The sequence below is a fragment of the Mytilus californianus genome, unplaced genomic scaffold, assembly GCF_021869535.1.
Source record: "Mytilus californianus isolate M0D057914Y unplaced genomic scaffold, xbMytCali1.0.p SCAF_4, whole genome shotgun sequence".
NCBI classification, from domain to species: Eukaryota; Metazoa; Mollusca; class Bivalvia; order Mytilida; family Mytilidae; genus Mytilus; species Mytilus californianus.
Window position 1 is genome coordinate 48,437,330 of NW_026262690.1, and position 19,123 is coordinate 48,456,452.

Sequence of the window (19,123 nt, forward strand, 5' to 3'; positions counted from 1 at the left end):
ACGACTTCGTTTTCAAAGAAATCAAATGTCTTGCAAGTTTGTCCACTGGACGATTTTCATACGTTTTGAACGTTGTAAATTCGGGACGCTATTTATGGTGGATCATCTGTATATATTTCCTCAGACAGAATTTTCTTGATAGTCAGATACTATCAAAAAGACCACAAAGTATAAAAAAAAATCCGATGTCTGGGGTTGTTCGGTTAGATGAGGTTCTTTAGTTGTGAAAAAATTGTGTATTACGAGAGGATAAAAAATAATCTTTTTCAAATTTGGGGAGCGTAAAACTGCGATTTTTTTTATTTCTCTGCAATAAGATTCATATGTATAGAACTTGAGAGTAAACATAAAATTGGACCTGAAGCGTGGCTACATACCTCTCCATATCATACACGGCTTGTAAACATATGAGATGAATAGAATTAACCTTTTTTCTGACAATCGTTTCATCTCTTAATCTAATTGTTCCATTATCAAAGAAAGTACAGTGAATTTTATAAGCAAGACCCGTTTAACTTGAAAAACAAACATTTTTTAATTAAATCAAAATATATATCTTCTTCCTTTTCGGATCAAAATGGGGAAACATTGCATTTTATTACGTTTTATGTCAATTGGTCTCTGGTAGAGAGTTGTCTCATTGGCACTCATCATACCGTATATATCTTCTTTTTCATATAGACTTATGCATTACCCAAATACGATATATTTTGTTGTTTGTTGCTTACGTTACTTTCAGTGGGAAATATTTCACGCATATTCAGTACAACCAAACATTAAGAAGTATCAATATTGATGTGCAAAACAGAAATTGCAAGCGAAATAAAAAAAATATCCCCAATATAATCATGTTAATCATTAATCGCCGTAAAACGTAAAAAAAAAATTACGTTACCATTTGAGACGCAATATCGTGCTTAACGTCTTGGTGTTTCTATTAAATATTTAGAGGTTCGCGGAGTATCAATAAAGCTGGTGAAAGATTCGAATATCTCTCTGGTAAAAAGGAGACCGTCTTTCAAAAATGATCATTGGCATTATAACTTACACTGTGCAAAGTGTCATGCTTTTGGTATAAAGTGGTCAGTTATACCAATATATTGGACTTAGCCTCTTGACTGTTGGGGGCAAATTTGAATTTGGCAGCCATATTGGAATTTATTTAGATGGCTTCATATCCAAAAAGAAGTTTATAAGCATCAAAACTAATACTGTGCAAAGCTTAATGCTTTTACTATAAAGTGATCAATTATATTAATATATAGGGCTTAGCCTCTTTACTATTGACGGGCATTTTCATTTTGGCCACCGTTATGGATTTTTTTAAGGTGACACCATATCTAAATATGTGTGCTAGCATCATTACTAGTACTGTGCAAAGTTTCATGCTTTTCTCATAAAGTGATCAATCATACCAATATATAGGACTTAGCCTCTTGACTATTGGCGGCCATTTTGAATTTGGCGACCAATATGATTTTTTTTAGATCTCTCCATATTACAAAATATTTATAAGCATCATAACTAACGCTGTACAAAGTTTCATGCTTTAACCATAAATTGATCAATTGCGCCAAAATATTGGACTTAGCCGCTGGACTATTGGTACGGACTTTAAGATCTTAACTTCTTTTTTGATATTAACAAAATGTAATCTAAAATGTGTATAACACATAAATTAAAATATTAGGATTTCATTCTCTCGAGCAATGCAATTAAACGGCGGGATATTTTTTTTGGCATTGTCATATAGTCACAAAAGACAGAGATCAGAGCTGATGGCAACCTTACTTATGTCGATTGTACTATGAATTTAAAAGTTTTAATGTGTATGTTTAGCACAAACTTATAGAAAAGCACTTTGCAATATAAAAAATTTAAAAAATATTAATTTACAAATTGGGCTAGGAGTCTATTAATTATAATCATAAAATATATTATATGTGATATTCATTCACAAGATTTTGTATGACTGGTCTCTCGGACAATGGTTTTAAGAGAGATATAAAAGAAAATTATATTGTCTCAGAATTCCACTTGCACTCTAAAAGATGAATATCTAGATAGTCAATTTGGTTGAAAGTTTTCCATTATAGAGTAGTCTAGATACTTTAGTTATTTTTGATAAGGAAAACAACTTAAACAAAGTGAAAAATATGGTATCCATATCATATACAAAATGAGGGTAAAACAGGTCTTTGACCTATAATGGTTTACTTTTATAAATTTTGACTTGGATAGAGAGTTATCTCATTGGCACTCATACCACATCTTCTTATATCTACTAAACCCAAACCTTTTTTCATTGACTCCTTTCGACGTTCCATTGATAATCTGAATGAAAAAACTAGTGACTTTTTAATACAACATGAACTTAAAATAGTAGTTAATCGAGACCAACCGTGTTTAAAATTTTTTTTTTAATTAGTTCGTCTACACCATAGAGCTATCATTTACAAATGTACTTTTATACTATACGCACTTCCTGGTTTATATAAAATAAAGAATTCTATGCTAGTATAGACCAAACAGTTGTACATATAAAGATCGATAATATAATTCATTTTTAACTGTATCACTGATTTTCTATTAAATGAAATGAGGAAAAGAAATCAATATCGCCATCTTAATCTCTTTTTTCTTTTTAACTACTGACTTAGTTTGATTGCCCCATAATATATATTTTTTATAATGTTTTAACTCTCAGTTTTGATTTTTAAATGTTGTAACATAACATTTGGCTTGCACCTATAGCCATTGACACTGTCAATACACAACCACATCTTTGCAGATAAATTATTTTTTCTCATTTTCATGTATTAACATATTTCATAAAATTCAAAACATTTATTCAAAGTTAATCAAAAACTGCTGCGGAAAAAAAGTTGAATTTTAACCGACATATTAAAAATATTTAAAAATCAGAGATGTTACATTTCCCAGATTATTGTGACGAGAGAACATAAAACAAGAGGCTCATGAGAGCCTGATATCGCTCACCTGGCTATAATTTCAGTTTCAGGCATTTGACTTATTTGTAGATCTTACTTTGCTGAACAATTTTGTCATTGACACTTTCTCTCTTTCTATAATAATATTAAAGATAATACATAACCAAAACTGTTAAATTTCTAAAAATTAACTATTTCTGGACAGTAACCCAACAATAAGTTGTCCTATTGGTCTGCAGATTACTTGACAGGTAGAATTAAACCTGTTCAACACTTTCACCTATGTCAGTTTTGCTCTTACTGCTTTAGTTTTTGAGATGAAAGCCAAAAACTTCATTTGACCCCTATGTTCTATTTTTAGAAACTGCCGCCATGATTTTGAATGGATCAAATCTCCGAATACAATCTATAAACTAGATACCCTAAGGAACATTCAATTCTCGGACTTCTCTTAAACTGAGTTTTACTGTGTGTACTGTTGTGCGTTTGTTTTTTCTACATTGGCTAGAGGTATAGGGGGAGGGTTGAGATCTCAAAAAACATGTTTAACCCCGCCGCATTTTTGCGCCTGTCCCAAGTCAGGAGCCTCTGGCCTTTGTTAGTCTTGTATCATTTTTTAATTTTAGTTTCTTGTGTATAATTTGGAGTTTAGTATGACGTCCATTATCACTGAACTAGTATACATATTTGTTTAGGGGCCAGCTGAAGGACGCCTCCGGGTGCGGGAGTTTCTCGCTGCATTGAAGACCCATTGGTGGCCTTCGGCTGTTGTCTGCTCTATGGTCGGGTTGTTGTCTCTTTGACACATTCCCCATTTCCATTCTCAATTTTATATAAAGTTTTTAAGTATTTGGCAAAGTAGTTTCAGAGAAGAAGATTTTTGAAAAAGTAATTGGACTTTCACAAAAAATGTAAAAAAAAAAGTTTTAAGGGCAATAACTCCTCAAGGGGTCAATTGACTAATTTGATCATGTTGACTTATTTGTAGATCTTACTTAGTTGAACATTTATTGCCATTTATAATTTCTCTTTATCTATTATGATATTAAAGAAAATAACCAAAAACAGTAAAATTAAATAAAAATAAACTATTTTCAACAGTTACCCAACAATGGGTTGTCGAACTCGTCTGAAAATTTCATAACAGATAGATCATGACCCATTTATCACTTTAACTCTTCTTCACTTTTTATCTAACTGCTGTAGTTTTTGAGATATAAGCCAAAACTGCTTTTGTCCCCTATGTTCTATTTTTAGCCATGGCGGCCATGTTTGTTCATGGATCAAAACTTCGTATGCAATTTACAAACTAGATACCTTAAGGAACATTCAGTTAAAGTTTGGAAGTATTTGGCCCAGTAGTTTCAGAGAAGAACATTTTTGAAAAGTAATAGACTTGCACGAAAAAATGTAAAAAATAAACTTTTCAAAGGCAATAACTCAATTAGGTGTCAATTGACTATTTTGATCATTTGACTTATTTGTAGATCCTACTTAGCTGAACATTTTTGCCGTTTACACTTTCTCTCTATCTATTTCAATATTAAAGATAATAACCAAAAACAGTAAAATTTCATAAAAATAAACTATTTCGGACAGTGACCCTACAATGGGTGGTCCAGTTGGACTGAAATTTTCATAGCAGATATATTTTGACTTATTCATCACTTTAACTCAATGTTTCTTTTGCTCTAACTGCTATATTTTTGTAGATAAAAGCCAAAAACTGCATTTGACCCCTATGTTCTATTTTTAGCCATGGCGGCCATGTTTGTGAATGGATCAAAAATTTGGATACAATGTATAAACCAGTTACCCTAAGGAACATTCAGTTAAAGTTTAGAAGTTTTAAGCTTAGTAGTTTCAGAGGAGAAGATTTTTAAATGTTAGAAAACATGATGAACAAATTGTGTAAAATTGTCTTTAAAAGGAAATAACTCCTTAAGGGGTCAGTTGACTATTTTGTTCATTTAACTTTTTTGTAGATCTTACTTTGCTGAACATTTTTGCTGTTTACAGTTTATCTTTATCTTCAATAATAAAATCAAGATAATAACCAAACACTGCAAAATTTCCTAAAATTTACCAATTTATATATTATGAGGTCTAAGAAACCTAGTTCTTTGATAATTGAAAAAAAATATGCTTTTGATCATTCTCAAATTCGTTTCAATGAAAATTCAGCAATTTACATCGTCAAAGTATTTAAAAACGGCAAATTTCTTATCGACAATTATCATCTATGGAGAGCAAACCGGAATGCGAAAAGCGGACGCCAACTGGTTTATATCGGTTTAGATCTAGCATGCCACAGAAAGAGCAAGCTTGAGTGTAGAAATATTGAAATTAGTGTTTACTGATATTAACATTAAGGGCAGAACGTGGTTTAATCAAAGTAAAATTACAAACGTTCAAAACCCTTAACTCACATTTTTACATCTTCAAGGTATTTTCAAGTTTGGAAACTCGATGACATCTTTAAAAAACGTCGAAATTCTTATCAACAGTTATCAGCAGACTGGAATGTGAACGGCGGAAGCTTATTGATTTATATCCGTTCAGATCTAGCATGCGACAGAAAGAGCCACCTTGAATGTAGAAATATTGAATCAACGTTTTACTGATATTAACATTAGGGACAGAAAGTGGTTGATATGTATGTGGTCTTTACAGACCATCGTCCCTCAATGATAATTTATTTGTTGAAGACTTTAAGAAACCATTGGATAAAGTATCTGAAAAATATGACAATGCTATTTTTATAGGTGACCTAAATTACAATAACTTAAAAGAAGAAAATTGTATACCTCTAAAAAAATATATGTGATGTTTTTGATATACAAACATAGTAGACAATTCTGCATGTTTTACACAAAAAAAATGCATTACCAACTTTACTTGATGTTATCCTGACAAACAAACCATATATCTTATTTTAATTTATGTCTCAGTGATTGTCACAACATAATTTCTTTTCAGTTAAAAAGTTTTGTGCTAAAATTGAAGAGGAATTCATTCAAAGCAGAACTTTTAAAAAACGAAAGACAAGAATACAAAAAATCACCACAGCACAATGACGGGATGTATAAATACCGAGCCACGCCAAAAGTATATTACCAAAAATAGACTAAATAGTTTTTTAGGTTAATAATATACAAAGACAAATAAAAGGAACACTATAACACGTAATTAAGGGCATACGATACAGTTTTGATCCAACGGTGATTTTTTTACGAAAATTTGCATACAACCTTTTTTTCACTTAGTTAATTTAAATATGAAATAAAAAATATACCTTCATGTGCTAAATTTAGAGATAAATGGGGTCGAAATTTTAGACATTTACTTAAAATTTCGGTTTCTTGTACATTTCTATCCTTTGAACAGACATACTTAGCTTTTTTGTTTCAAAAGATAAACACGTGCAGATTTTGTGAAACGATTTGGAATATCTTCTTTACAGAAGTATGCTCTTAATAGTGTAACAATTCTTAAAAAATAATTCAGTTTTATTAAAATTTCATGATTTTAGTAAAAAAACGGCATTTTTGCTGCATATTTATATAATTTATTAAAATAAATTCATCGGTGATTTTTTCATAAAATTGGAACAAATAATCTTCATGCAGTATCAAGTCATTTGTCATTTTAAAAAGAGGGACCCATGTCCTCGTTTTCAAGCTAATGACTAAAATCCCTCGAAAAATGAACTTTTTCCCGATAAGTCGCAGTTTTGACGTCGCGAAAAATAACATATTACGTTAGCAACGTCATTACCTACCCTGTAACTGTATCGTATGCCCTTAAGGGCATACGATACAGTTTTGATCCCATAATCAAAATTTGATGAAAATTTGCAAATAGGCTATTTTTCTACCTGATTAAATCAAATATGTAATAAATATGTAATAAAAGATATACCTTCATGTGCTACTTTTTGAGTAAAATGAGTTCGAAATTTCAGATATTTGCTCAAAATTCGGATTTGTGGACGTATTTTTCCTTCCGACAGAAATGTATAACTTTTTTGTTTTAAAAGATAAACACAAGCTGTTTTTTTGTTAAATTATTTGTAATTTCTGTTTTATATAAGTATCCTATAAATTTATGAAATCTTTTCTTCTTTTTTTAATTGCATTATTGACTTTTTCATGAAAATTGGTACAAATAATCTTCATACGTAATCAAACCGAATGTCATTTTAAAAAAGAGGGGTCCATGAACTCGTTTTCAAGTTAAATCAGTTTGAATGATAAAAATCAGCCAATATGTCACAGTTTGACGTCGCCAAAATAACATTTTACGTTAGCAACGTCATTACCTCCCCTGTAACTGTATCGTATGCCATTTAAAAAAGAAGATAAACAACGTCAGAATCTCTATACTTCAAGACCATCATATATTATTTATGAAGTTGATACGGAATATTTATTAACAACGTCTTGGTATCTTCCTATGAACTTTTATAGAAAACACAAGACGTTCTTTGACATAAAGCTGGTTCATCAACTTTCTACTCAGACACTGGTGACTTTTATACAGTCTGAGTAGCAGCTGCAAGCTCTTGAATACCGAATGAGCTGGAAATGTATATCCCGCAAGCAGGTGAAGTTCAAGTATATTGCTGCTAAGGTGGGGGAAATTTATAATTTCAAAATAAAGGTCGTCTGGTTTGTCATAGATTCTGGTATTGAAATGAACGCATGTGTCAGATTGGAGGTATAAGTCTAAAAACGAGGCAGAGGAAGCCGTATATGTTGTTATTTTAATTTCTAGTTCTGGAGGATATACATAAAGGAAACCGATCAGAAAAGTTTGGATTGTTAATGGAAAGAACATCATCAATATATCTGAATGTGAAATTAAATGATCTGGCCTTTTTTATCTTCTTGTTTTGACAAGTGTCTGAAGAAACTCCGACTTATATGAAAATAAGAAGAGGTCGGCAAGGGAGGCGCAAAGTTAACCATTTTCATCTAAAAAAGCCTTAAATAATAAACTATAACATAATTTTATATGAAAATCATGAAATTCTCAGTGATCATAAAGAGGTATCAAGACAATGAAATAATATTCATAAAACGAATGGGCAAATATTTAAACAGCCTAAGCAGGTTAACCGCATACTTTTCATCCCTCTCAAATCTTAACTTTTTCCAGTAATTTAGCATTACCGTAGCGAAAAAAATTCTTTGAAAATGGAAAATATTCCAGAAACAGCTCTTAGGTTTATCTTTGAAGATTATGATAGTTCATACGAAAAATTGCTAGAAAAATTAAAATTGCCTCCTTTAAAAATAAGGAGAGTAAAAACTATTGCAACAGAAACATTTGAAATAATTCATAAAACAGTCCAGGTTATTTTCATGATTTAATTGATATTAAAACTCAGATCTATAATTTTAGATCACAGGAAACAGCAGGTACTCCCGAGAGTCAGAACTACTGTGTATGGTTTGAAATTGTGTCCCTATAATGCTGCACAAAACTGGAATGAGCTGCTAAAACACTGTCGCATGGAAACATCTTTGTACCAATTAAAAAATTGGTACAAACATGGGATCCTAAAAACAGTTCATGCCAGCGCAGTGAATGCATATAGTGCTTTAATGCTTGTGCTTTTTTGTTTTAAATTTTGTTTGACTGTTTGATTTGTATTGCTTTTTTGGCGTTTATCTGCTGTGTTTAATATTCTTACTTATGCTATGTTTTAAGATATAATTTATTTTGCATGCAATTTCCCTAAAATATGACTAAAACTATGCTTTTAAGTTTTATATGTCATCTATAGTATCTTACCAAGCACTGTATGTTTAAAATTGTGCTGTTTTTATGACTTTTGTATGTGTGTGTATGTTTTGTTATTCGGTAGTATTAGATAGAAAATATGAACAAGAATGCATTTTAAGATCAAATTGTAGCGTTTAATTTGATCAAGGATGGTCATAATTTACTTGCTCGTGGAACTGGCAAATACATTCCTGGTAAAAAAGGCTGTCAAATATTTAAGAAAACATTTACTATAGGCAAAAAATGTATGTTCTTCGAGCATTGCTGCTACACATTTTTCAGATCTAGGATCACAAACAGTACATAGATTGGCAGGAATTGAAGATGGTAGGCAAATAAATGAATATTTACTTCATCTCTTTAAAACAAATTAAGACGAATGATTTATTTCTGTAAAGCAGAATTTTCTGAACGTAGATGTACTTTTTATTGACGAAATTTTTATAAGTTTTTTAATCAGAAATGTGAGGAAATCAACTCCGACCATGGAAACCACTGTATTAGAATAAGTTGGTTCAACGACTGTTTTCAACATCAAGATATTTTACATTTAATTCATCATCAAAGTGACGGAACACTTATCAAGTTTATTAATGAATTAGAATTTGGTGATCAATCAGACGAGACCTTGTAACTCCCTAAATAGACCCACTTATAATAAAGAAAATGTAGCGCAACTTTTTGCCCAAAATTTAGATTTTGACCTCTTTAATTACAACAAATAGCAGTCAATGCCAGGATAATTAAAAGTTTATAACACACAATAAGAAATAATTTAAATAGAATGTTAGCTCCAAAAAATATATTCCTCAAAAATGTTGTAGCATTTATGTTGATAAAGAATCTCGATGAATCATTGTCTACGTGGAATCGTGACTTAGATATATGATAATTCAGTTGATGTTGAATTTAAATCTGTAGCTGCTAATGTAACATCAACAGATTTTTACGGTTTTGACCCCGTTGATACTATTGTCTTAGCAAAGCGAACGCCACTGCCCTTAAAACTAGCATATGCCATGACAATACATACCTACCAACCTATCCTCTTCATCCCCGGTAGGACATAAGGCCATACCTAAACTATCCTTTACCATGTATTGTGCTTTTCCCCAGCAGTAATCCATCTCCCTGAGTTCTGATGTTACTGTAACAGTTCTTCGCAAGGTTTTGCGTGGTCTCCCTGGCTTATTTTTTCCTGGTGGCATTCGCAATACATGACCTAGCTATCTAAATCTGAAAAAATCTCAACTACTGGATATATTGATATCAGGCCCATCCATTATAGACAATAAGACACTAGGATCTAGCACTGCGACACCACTCTCCTCCTAAGACTTCAGACACATAAGTTTACTGCTGGTTCTTGTTCTGAGGCCTCAGGACTCTCACCTAAATCAAAGCAATCACGAAAAAGAAAATTAGTTGGAAAAAGCAAAGGTAAAGGATAGGGAAAAGTGAAACAAAAGACATATGAATCAGATGATAATGGTGCCATTTGAAATATTTCATACAAGGAATAAGATTGGATTTGTTTTGATGTTTGTGCATTGTTGTTCTACAGAAATCGTGTTAATTTACAAGATGAGATTGAGTGTACTTGTTTCACAGAAGATGGTGAATAGTTTCCCTGTCCTTTTTCAGTAATAGGGTAAGTTGATTATAATTGAAGAAGTAATGTCATAAAATAAAATCCGACATATTTTATTGATTGATCGATTGTCGGTTGCTTAACGTCCACTGACAAATATTTGATATTAGATTTATGTTAAAACACTGATAATGGCAATGCGATTTAAACATTTCGGAAGTTTTTTTATCAGTGGATCTCCCTCTTCAGTAGGAGGGTACCCACTTTTGAATTTTTACAATATTATATTATGATTATGATCTATCATACTGTATATTGTTCAATATATGTAATGACAGTGGACTAAAAAATAAAAAAATACCCCCCAAAAAATCATGTACGTTTGGACGTTCTGTGAAACAAGTACAATCAATCTCATCTTTTATATACATTTTAAATGGCACTCCGTTATTTGAAGAGGATTGTCATCGGGAGTTATTATTTCAAATGACTTGCATTAAAGAAAGTCCAGCCTAGATGTACTCGTATGGCAAGCAATTCATTCGAATTAGAATCACTTAAAGCTAAAGAGACATGATATGTGTGAAATATATGAATACACTCACAACAAATTTAATTTCAACACACAATTTATTCGAAACGAGTGAACCGCATACTAGAGGTCACAACTATAAGCCAGTTAAGAATTTTGCTAGAACTGATGATAGGAAAAACTCAAGTAGTGAACTCTTGGAACTTGCTTCTCACCTCTACTGTCGCTGCGTCTACTTTTGGGCATGTTCAAAATAAAATTGAAGTCCCTACCGGATGGCTGAAGGGATAGCTCATCAAAGTAACAAAGTAACATAACAGACCTGAGAATTATTGCTCAGTCATCTTTACACCGTTATTTTATTTTTTGGACACCCCTGAATATTTGTGCAATACAAAGTCGGCTAGTTATGGTTTATGAGACTTTTTATATGTCTAAAAAATTAAAAAAAAATGTGAATTTTAATTCTTAAATTTTTTTTACATTGGGGGGCCAAAAAGGGGGATCCATGCCTAAATGTCCTATTATAAATTAAAGCAACAGCAGTTTACCTATATTCAAATCTCGGAAATCGACAAAGAAGAGTCAAATCAAAGAATCGAACAAAACTTGGTGGAATCACATGAACTCAACTGGAGAGACACCGGGTGCGTCGACAGAATAAACGTCTGCTGCTATGCATGCATCATCCGCCATGGAAATTCTCACAAGGTTAAAATGTCTAAATCGGAAATAGGACACAATCGGTAAAATAACATATCAGACGACTTCACTGGTACCAAAGATCTAAAACCGCGAAAAACATGTCGCAAGTCAGTTGAGACACTGACACATAATAACGGTCAACCAATTTGTGATGGTCACTTTTAAACTTATGTATAAAAATAAGAAGATGTGGTATGATTGTCAATGAGACAGCTCTCCACAAGAGACCAAATGACACAGAAATTAACTATAGGTCACCATGCGGCCTTCAACAATGAGTAAACCCAATACCGCATAGTCAGCTATAGAAGGCCCCGAAATGATAAATGTAAAACAATTCAAACGAGAAAAGTATAGATTTCAGTCGTTTTCACACACATTAATGTTGATATCTAACAATACTACAGCTACGACCATATCAACATCACAATTTGCGTCTAAAACTGGGGACAAATTAGTCAAAGTAGCCTATTTACAAGAACAAAGAATTTATTGGAATGATTATGAATACAAAATATATGCGGGCAATTCAAAGTCGTGAAAAACATGAATTACTCTGAGGAGTATGTAGAATTTAATCTGGGCATCTTGTGTATTTTGATTTTGGAAGATATGTCTGCGATGAGTAAAACCACGGTAAAAAAAAGTTACGATCGAAAGCTTATGTCTTAGTTACAACGGAGCAGGTCAGAAGCTAATAAAATACTGTCATAATCATCCATGCCAATGAGATTTGCGATATTAAGCTCGTTTGATCAAGATTCTTTATTTGGTAATTACATCCAGACCCATCATTTTGAAAATTAAGAGTTCTTGTTTTTTTGTGCCTTACATTTTTGAAGGTATTTTTAATGGTTAAAAAACAAATTAATGAAGTTGTATGTTTAACAAATAACAGTCAAAGATAATTCTTACTTGAACAGTATTATAAATATAAAGAGAAAAAATAGTATGTTATCCCTGTAACGTAAAAGCTGCTTAACTGAACAATTAAATGTCGGTTTAAACATGTCAATTATTCTTATGATTTTGAGAAATATTATTAACATCTTTTGGAGCCTGTTTTTTTACTGTGTTTCTTATATTCATCTTAATTGAAATCATAATATAATTCAAGATAAAATGAAAGCATTTCATACGGTTGCATATAATTGCTTACATCCACTTCATTTGAACTTTGGTGGATAGTTGTCTCATTGGCAATCGTACCACATCTCCTTATTTTTATACTGATATCATTTTGTTTGTTTGTAACGCATGTATACGGTGAGTATAATACAGTGACATAAAGTTATCCTGCTCTGTGTAAGAAAAGAACATGCATAAAACACAATAACCTGAGGTCATTCCCCTTTGTCTAGGATAAGTACACGTATAACACACAATGACCTCTCTCTCTCTCTCTCTCTCTCTCTCTCTCTCTCAAAATGTAAAATAAAAACAAAACAAAAAACTCAGATTTCCTCCTTTATAAAACACATATAGGATAAGAATAACCCAATGCACTGATGTCATCTGCCTTTCCTACAAAGGATAAGAATGCGCATAAACAAAACTACCTGAGGTTATTCCCGTTTATGTGGAACACAATGACCTCAGTGCATCCCCTTTTGTACAGCATATATGGTAGTATGCTACTTCAGAACCACCTTGTCCATTTTGAACCAAAATTTGCCCTTTGGAGGACCTCTTGTACAGTTGTATCCGATGACCATGACCAATATCAAATATGGGTGGTGTGACCTCTGGTTCGGCGACACATATTAAACCTATCAGAACCTGCTAGTTTAGTTTGAACTAGTGTTAGTAGGAATGTTCAGGTGACCCAAAAACATTTTAAAACGGTCACCACTGTCATGGTTGTGCCATTTTCAACTCTTTCCCAGGAATGGCTACTACATATCTTGACTTCAATCTAGAAATTGAAATTAAGAGTCTATTAAGAACAAAAGTGATGATTAAAGCTTCCCTTTCTATGTAACCCTAAACTTGTTGTTACATTTAATATTCTGATAATCATATTTTCCCCATGAATTATCGTTTTAAACTGTTGCCATTGATACATATGTGGGTATTAGATATGCGAGGCAAATTTTATTCATATTTGCAGAGTAGGTTTAGGCTAAGCTTGTTTTGCTTTAATAACTATGAAAGGTTCATTAAGCTTTACAAATATTTTACTTTAGAAATCAAGCATTGAAACAAAGTCCGAGTTGCAGCCTTTTTGACCAGCCCCAGCAACAATACAGTATAAATCTGGTTCAACATAAATGACTTACTGTTAGTCAGCTTTAGAGAAAATGCGATCATATTCTTTATCACAGACATTTCAATCTCAATCAGCCCCAGAGACACAGTAAGTTTCAGTGACGATGACTTCCCAATCAACTTGATCAGAGGCACAACAGCTACAGGACTTTCTGCAAATAAGACACTGCCATCTCATATATATTAACGACATTCTATATCATCTTCAAAGAAAATACTTACTAATACGATAAGCTTTTTAATCAGCATTGAAGACTAAGTCTCTGTTCTTTTCAGTGACTTGGCCTCACCCAGCTTCAGAACAACAGTTTAAGTCATCTTTATTCGAAACATTTCCTTGATCAGTCCTGTTGTCACGGGTAAAGCTAAGTTTCAGTGTTAATTCAATATCAGTTATCAAAGTCAGCTTCTCAGTCATTTTCAGACTTACAGACTTTCTGTGCAACTACATGTATAGATTTTGATTAATGGAACAGAAAAATTGTAAATACCCTTACCACATTTGAGCATATTAAAAAATAAAATAACAAAAATACCGAACTCCAGGCATATCAAACTGAATGTTCATCTGTCGTTTTTGTCTGTTTTAACATGCATGTTCTAAATATATTTTTATCGTTATATTTCGCATGGGATCGTTCCATTTATAACAGGAGACGCTTACCATGTCGACGCACCTGGTCTTAATTGCTTCGTTTGGAGGTTTTGAAATTCCCTCAGTTTTTGTTATCCTCGTTTTTATATATAAATTAAGGCGACAGTACTTAGTTTACCGATGTTTAAATTTCGTAAATCGATTAAAGAGTATCGAACATATCTAATCTGTAGCATCTGGAAATGTTTCATGTAATTTTACATTAGTCATATGGGTGGTGGGGTATTTGGTGCTTTAAAAAAGAATTCGTATTAGTTTTCTTGCACAGCTATAAACCAATTGTATTATAATGGTATGTAGAATACTATGTATGAAGTTAAATATAAACTTAAACTACAAATACTAGTATTCAATGGTACTATACACGCCGCATTATTGTCAATCGGGAATAGCACTGTGACAATCCAATCATCATGGTGGAATTATTAATTTGCCACTCCCTGTGTTGATTCGTAATTAATGTTGTAGTACGTGCTTTATAGAGAGATGAGGGCATAATTATTTAACTGTAAAGAAATATGTTTTGACCTATTGCAATGACTCAAGGTCGGTTTACCTATCAATTCCGCTACCAGTTCGTTTTGCTATCAATTCCCCTACATAATATGAGGATGTATCATCCCCCTTGAGGAGTAGGCCTTACAATAACATCCGTCGTTATTTATTTTCAGGTGTCACTGCGGCGGCGATTGTTTTCGTATTTGCCAACCAAATTTGTAGAAAAATTTAGCTTTTTTAGTATTTAAAGAATAACGTTATTAAAGCCTGAGACTTGCCTAATCAAATGATATATTCGGTTCAGCATGGGAAAATATAAAAAAGGTTTACGCAGACAGCCGTTTTCACGGCGTCATTGTCGTTGTTAATTGATTGATTGACTGTTTGTTGCTTAACGTCAAGTGGCAAATATTTCATGCATGTTCAGGACGAGAACAAATTAACAATAAATATGTAGGTCCTGTAGGTTGACTGCCACTGAAAAATTAGTGTATGTTAGATAGGGACATAAATTACGAACCTCTCAAAGATTTGTATTAAGGGTTCTTAACGTGCATTCTCTTTACACGATGAATCGGATTTAACGTCCCCATTTTAATCGAACGTTGCTGCGTAACTTTACATCCCGCACAGCCAAACAGACACCCCCACTTTTGCAAGGATTTTACTCCCGGTTGAAAGAAGACCAAAAATGACCATATTTCTACTCCCCAGTCACCCTTGGGGTTGCAAAAATTAAGATGTTTGTCAAATGCCTAGTAATGACAACATGACGCAAACCAATATATTTTGACCGAAGTGCTCTGTTGACTTTTTATAAGAGTTTTGTACCCTTTAATATTCTACATAAGCTGTTTTCTAGAATAACTTTTTAAACATGCATATTATCAACATGGGTTCTTTTCATTTGAAATACATGAAGTTTTACCTTGAAATTACAAGCAAGATTACGGGCCAATTTGATGTTCTTGATCTGATATTTGCTTGTTAATCTTATTCCACTGAAATTGTAAGAAATAGACAAAGACAGAAATGGAACAAAATGTTTGGGAAATTGTGACGAATGTTTGATACATTTTGTGTAAAACAATCCGCTAACACCTATTGAAGGTGTTGCCCTTTGGATAATTAAAATAATGATTTATTGTTTTTTTCTATCCCTTTTTGGCTTAAAGCTCCCACGTGTTTTGATACTTATACATACTTGGCTATTAAATGTTTGCCTTTATGTGTTCCTAGTAAAATTATATTGAAACCATGTTTTTTTTTTGTACCTGTGTAAAGAAACCATATATTTGACTCCTGAAGTGACTTTTTAAAAACCGAAAGTAGCAATTTATCTCCCTTATTTCATAGAAAGATACAATTATTAATATATTTTTAAATTAGTGTAAGATAAACTTTTTCGTGATGCATGAACCTATCTTTTACATCATACGCTAAGGAAAAATCTGATTCCTTGTCCAGATTTAGCTACTTAAGGTCTTTTTTACTTTATCAGCTCTTCAACATTTGTCTTAGGTTTTTGATTTTTAAATAGTTTGGCCTGGAGCAAAACTGACGAGATATTTATTGTAGAGATCCTCATCCGGTGCATTAAATATGGTACCGTTAGTGTTATAACTATTTATGTCAGTATTTTATATTAGTTAATCATTGTTTTGCATATCGTTATGCAAATTCATTTCAACTATGATCATTAACAAAATTAATTCGTAGGTGAAAAGACCTTCAACTGTTTTCTGAACAATTTGTTCTTAATTTTTTTTTTAATTCTTTTTCAGGGGCTTTAAGGAAAATTGCATGAAACATATCCCGACATGTTTATTAATGTAAAGGTGAAGAACATACATATAACGGGAAGTTACGGTGACGAATGTGTGTTTATACATACATAGTAAATACATAATGAGGAACCATGCACACTTACACTATGAAAAAAGACCATTAATTATTTGACTAGACATGAACAGTATACCATCATGAGGGGAATATTATTTTACAAAAATGTCCAATTGCGTCATCAAATGCTTCAAAAGGTCAAATTAAGGATGTTGTCATTATTTATTTTTTATATTAAATTTTACGTTATTTTGTTCGATGTGCAATCTTCCTTAGCCAATATCAAATATATATATATAAAATATTAAAGAACAAAAAGGAGAAACACGTGAGTTCATTTTTAATAACAAGTGAATGAATTTCATTGAAATGTAAAAATATGTTTTGTCTTTTAATTTATGTGAAAATGTTATATTAGTATACTTTAAGTTGACGATTTACTTATTTTAGTGACTTTTAAAGTTGTGGTTGACAATCTTGTAAGACATGTACGTTCTTAGTGTATTTACCATACATGTGGTATAAAAAAACCACTTGTTTTGGGGAGAAAATCTGCCGACTCAAGATCCTGCATCCAATCCTGAATTTTAGTGAATAGATTTTTTAATCCGAATAGTATTTCCTTTCAGAAAATGAAGTACATTGTTTTTATTGTCGTGTTTGTTGTGATAGTATTGTTTGGTGTAAATGGACAATCAGGTCGTGGTGGAATAGGTGGTTCTCCTGGACAACCTGGACAACCTGGAGAACCTGGAAAACCTGGATGGGACTTTGAACCAATTGATTATCGTGGAGGAGGATGTACGGGAGAACCTGGTAGCCCTGGTGGTATAGGAGGGACGGGAGGGAGAGGAGGAAGAGGTTGTTAAAAGAGTACGTGTGTTTTAAATATATTTATTTTATATAACATGTCAAACTCTTTGTTGATATATGTAATAATGAAAGTGTGAGAAAACAATAGATTTGAATGGCTTTCATTGATAACATAGTAAAATTTGAAAATCAAGTCATACCCTAACCCGGAGTTAGTTTTGTACTTGTAAGCATTGACAGCTTCACAGATATGTATGTATTAAGCTTATTTATACACCTTTTAATATTGTATTTATATTGTTTCATAGATCAAACTTATTCGTTCAGTGTATGTTTACTTGTTTTTGTTTAAATGTCTTTTTGATCGAGTAAAGCCATTTCAATTGATATTTTATAGCGTGTCTTTTTATGTTGTAATGTTACACTACTATCTCAGGTTAGGGTGAAGGTTGGCGCCTGTTAAAACGTTTAAACCCGCTGCATTTTTATGCACCTGTCCTAAGTCAGGAGCCTTTTGTTCAGTGGTTGTCGTTTGTTGGTGTGGTTCATAGGTGTTTCTCGTTTCTCGATTTGTATATAGATTAGACTATTGGTGCTGGATTTTCTCGCTGCATTGAAGACCCATTAGTGGCCTTCGGCTGTTTTCTGCTCTTTGGACGGATTGTTGTCTCTTTGACTCATTCCCCATTTCCATTCTCAATTTTACACTATTGGTTTTCCTGTTTGAATTGTTTTACTCTAGTCATGTTTGGGCTCTTTATAGCTTGCTGTTCGGTTGAGCCAAGGCTCCGTGTTGAAGGCATTACTTTGACTATAATTGTTAACTTTTCATACATTGTGACTTGGATGGAGTTGTCTCATTGGCACTCATACCACATCTTCTTATTTATACTTTATATCATGTCGTAGAGATTTTATTAATGAAGTAATTTCTGAAATTTCTTTTCAGGATTATTGGTGCTCCAACTAGAGGGTTATCAGAAGATGAAAATGTAAACCAAAATAATTCTATCAGAATTTAGTAATAAAAGTATTTTAAATGAATTGATCTGTTCAATGGACGCATCCGCACTACATGTATACATGTACATCAATTTTTTTTGTAGTTTGACTCGAGGTTTTTGAGCAAAATATGGTATTTATTTGTAATATCTGGAATATTGAATAACATTAAAAAATGACAATTCAAATACATATGTAATCTTTCAACCACATTTCCAAAAGTAGATGCCTCTTTTCGAAGTTTGACGAAGTCGTATCACAATATCTGTTTTAACAACCTGGTCTATTTAGTTAGTGCGGGAGTAAATGATTTTGCATTTATGAAATACATTCTTTACCGCTAAAGAAGTATTGCCAATGATCATTGGTCCTTAAATAGCCAATGATCATTGGTCCTTAAATAGCCAATCATTAGCCAATCGTTATCGATGTTTTGTCATTTGCCTTTACATTGTTTCCCTTATTCATTTCAATAA

General features: G+C 32.4%; 1 long non-coding RNA gene across 2 annotated transcripts; it reads left to right on the forward strand.

The window, feature by feature from the left end:
• Positions 1–17,108: 17,108 nt before the first annotated feature.
• On the forward strand, positions 17,109–18,689 carry LOC127738190 (uncharacterized). 2 transcript variants are annotated; one of them, XR_007999954.1, is made up of 3 exons: positions 17,109–17,160; positions 17,462–17,705; positions 18,595–18,689. It is a non-coding gene; the product is annotated as an uncharacterized LOC127738190 (long non-coding RNA). The 2 variants fall into 2 exon arrangements; XR_007999953.1 differs by lacking the exon at positions 17,109–17,160 and having other exon boundaries at positions 17,296–17,705.
• Positions 18,690–19,123: the final 434 nt, after the last annotated feature.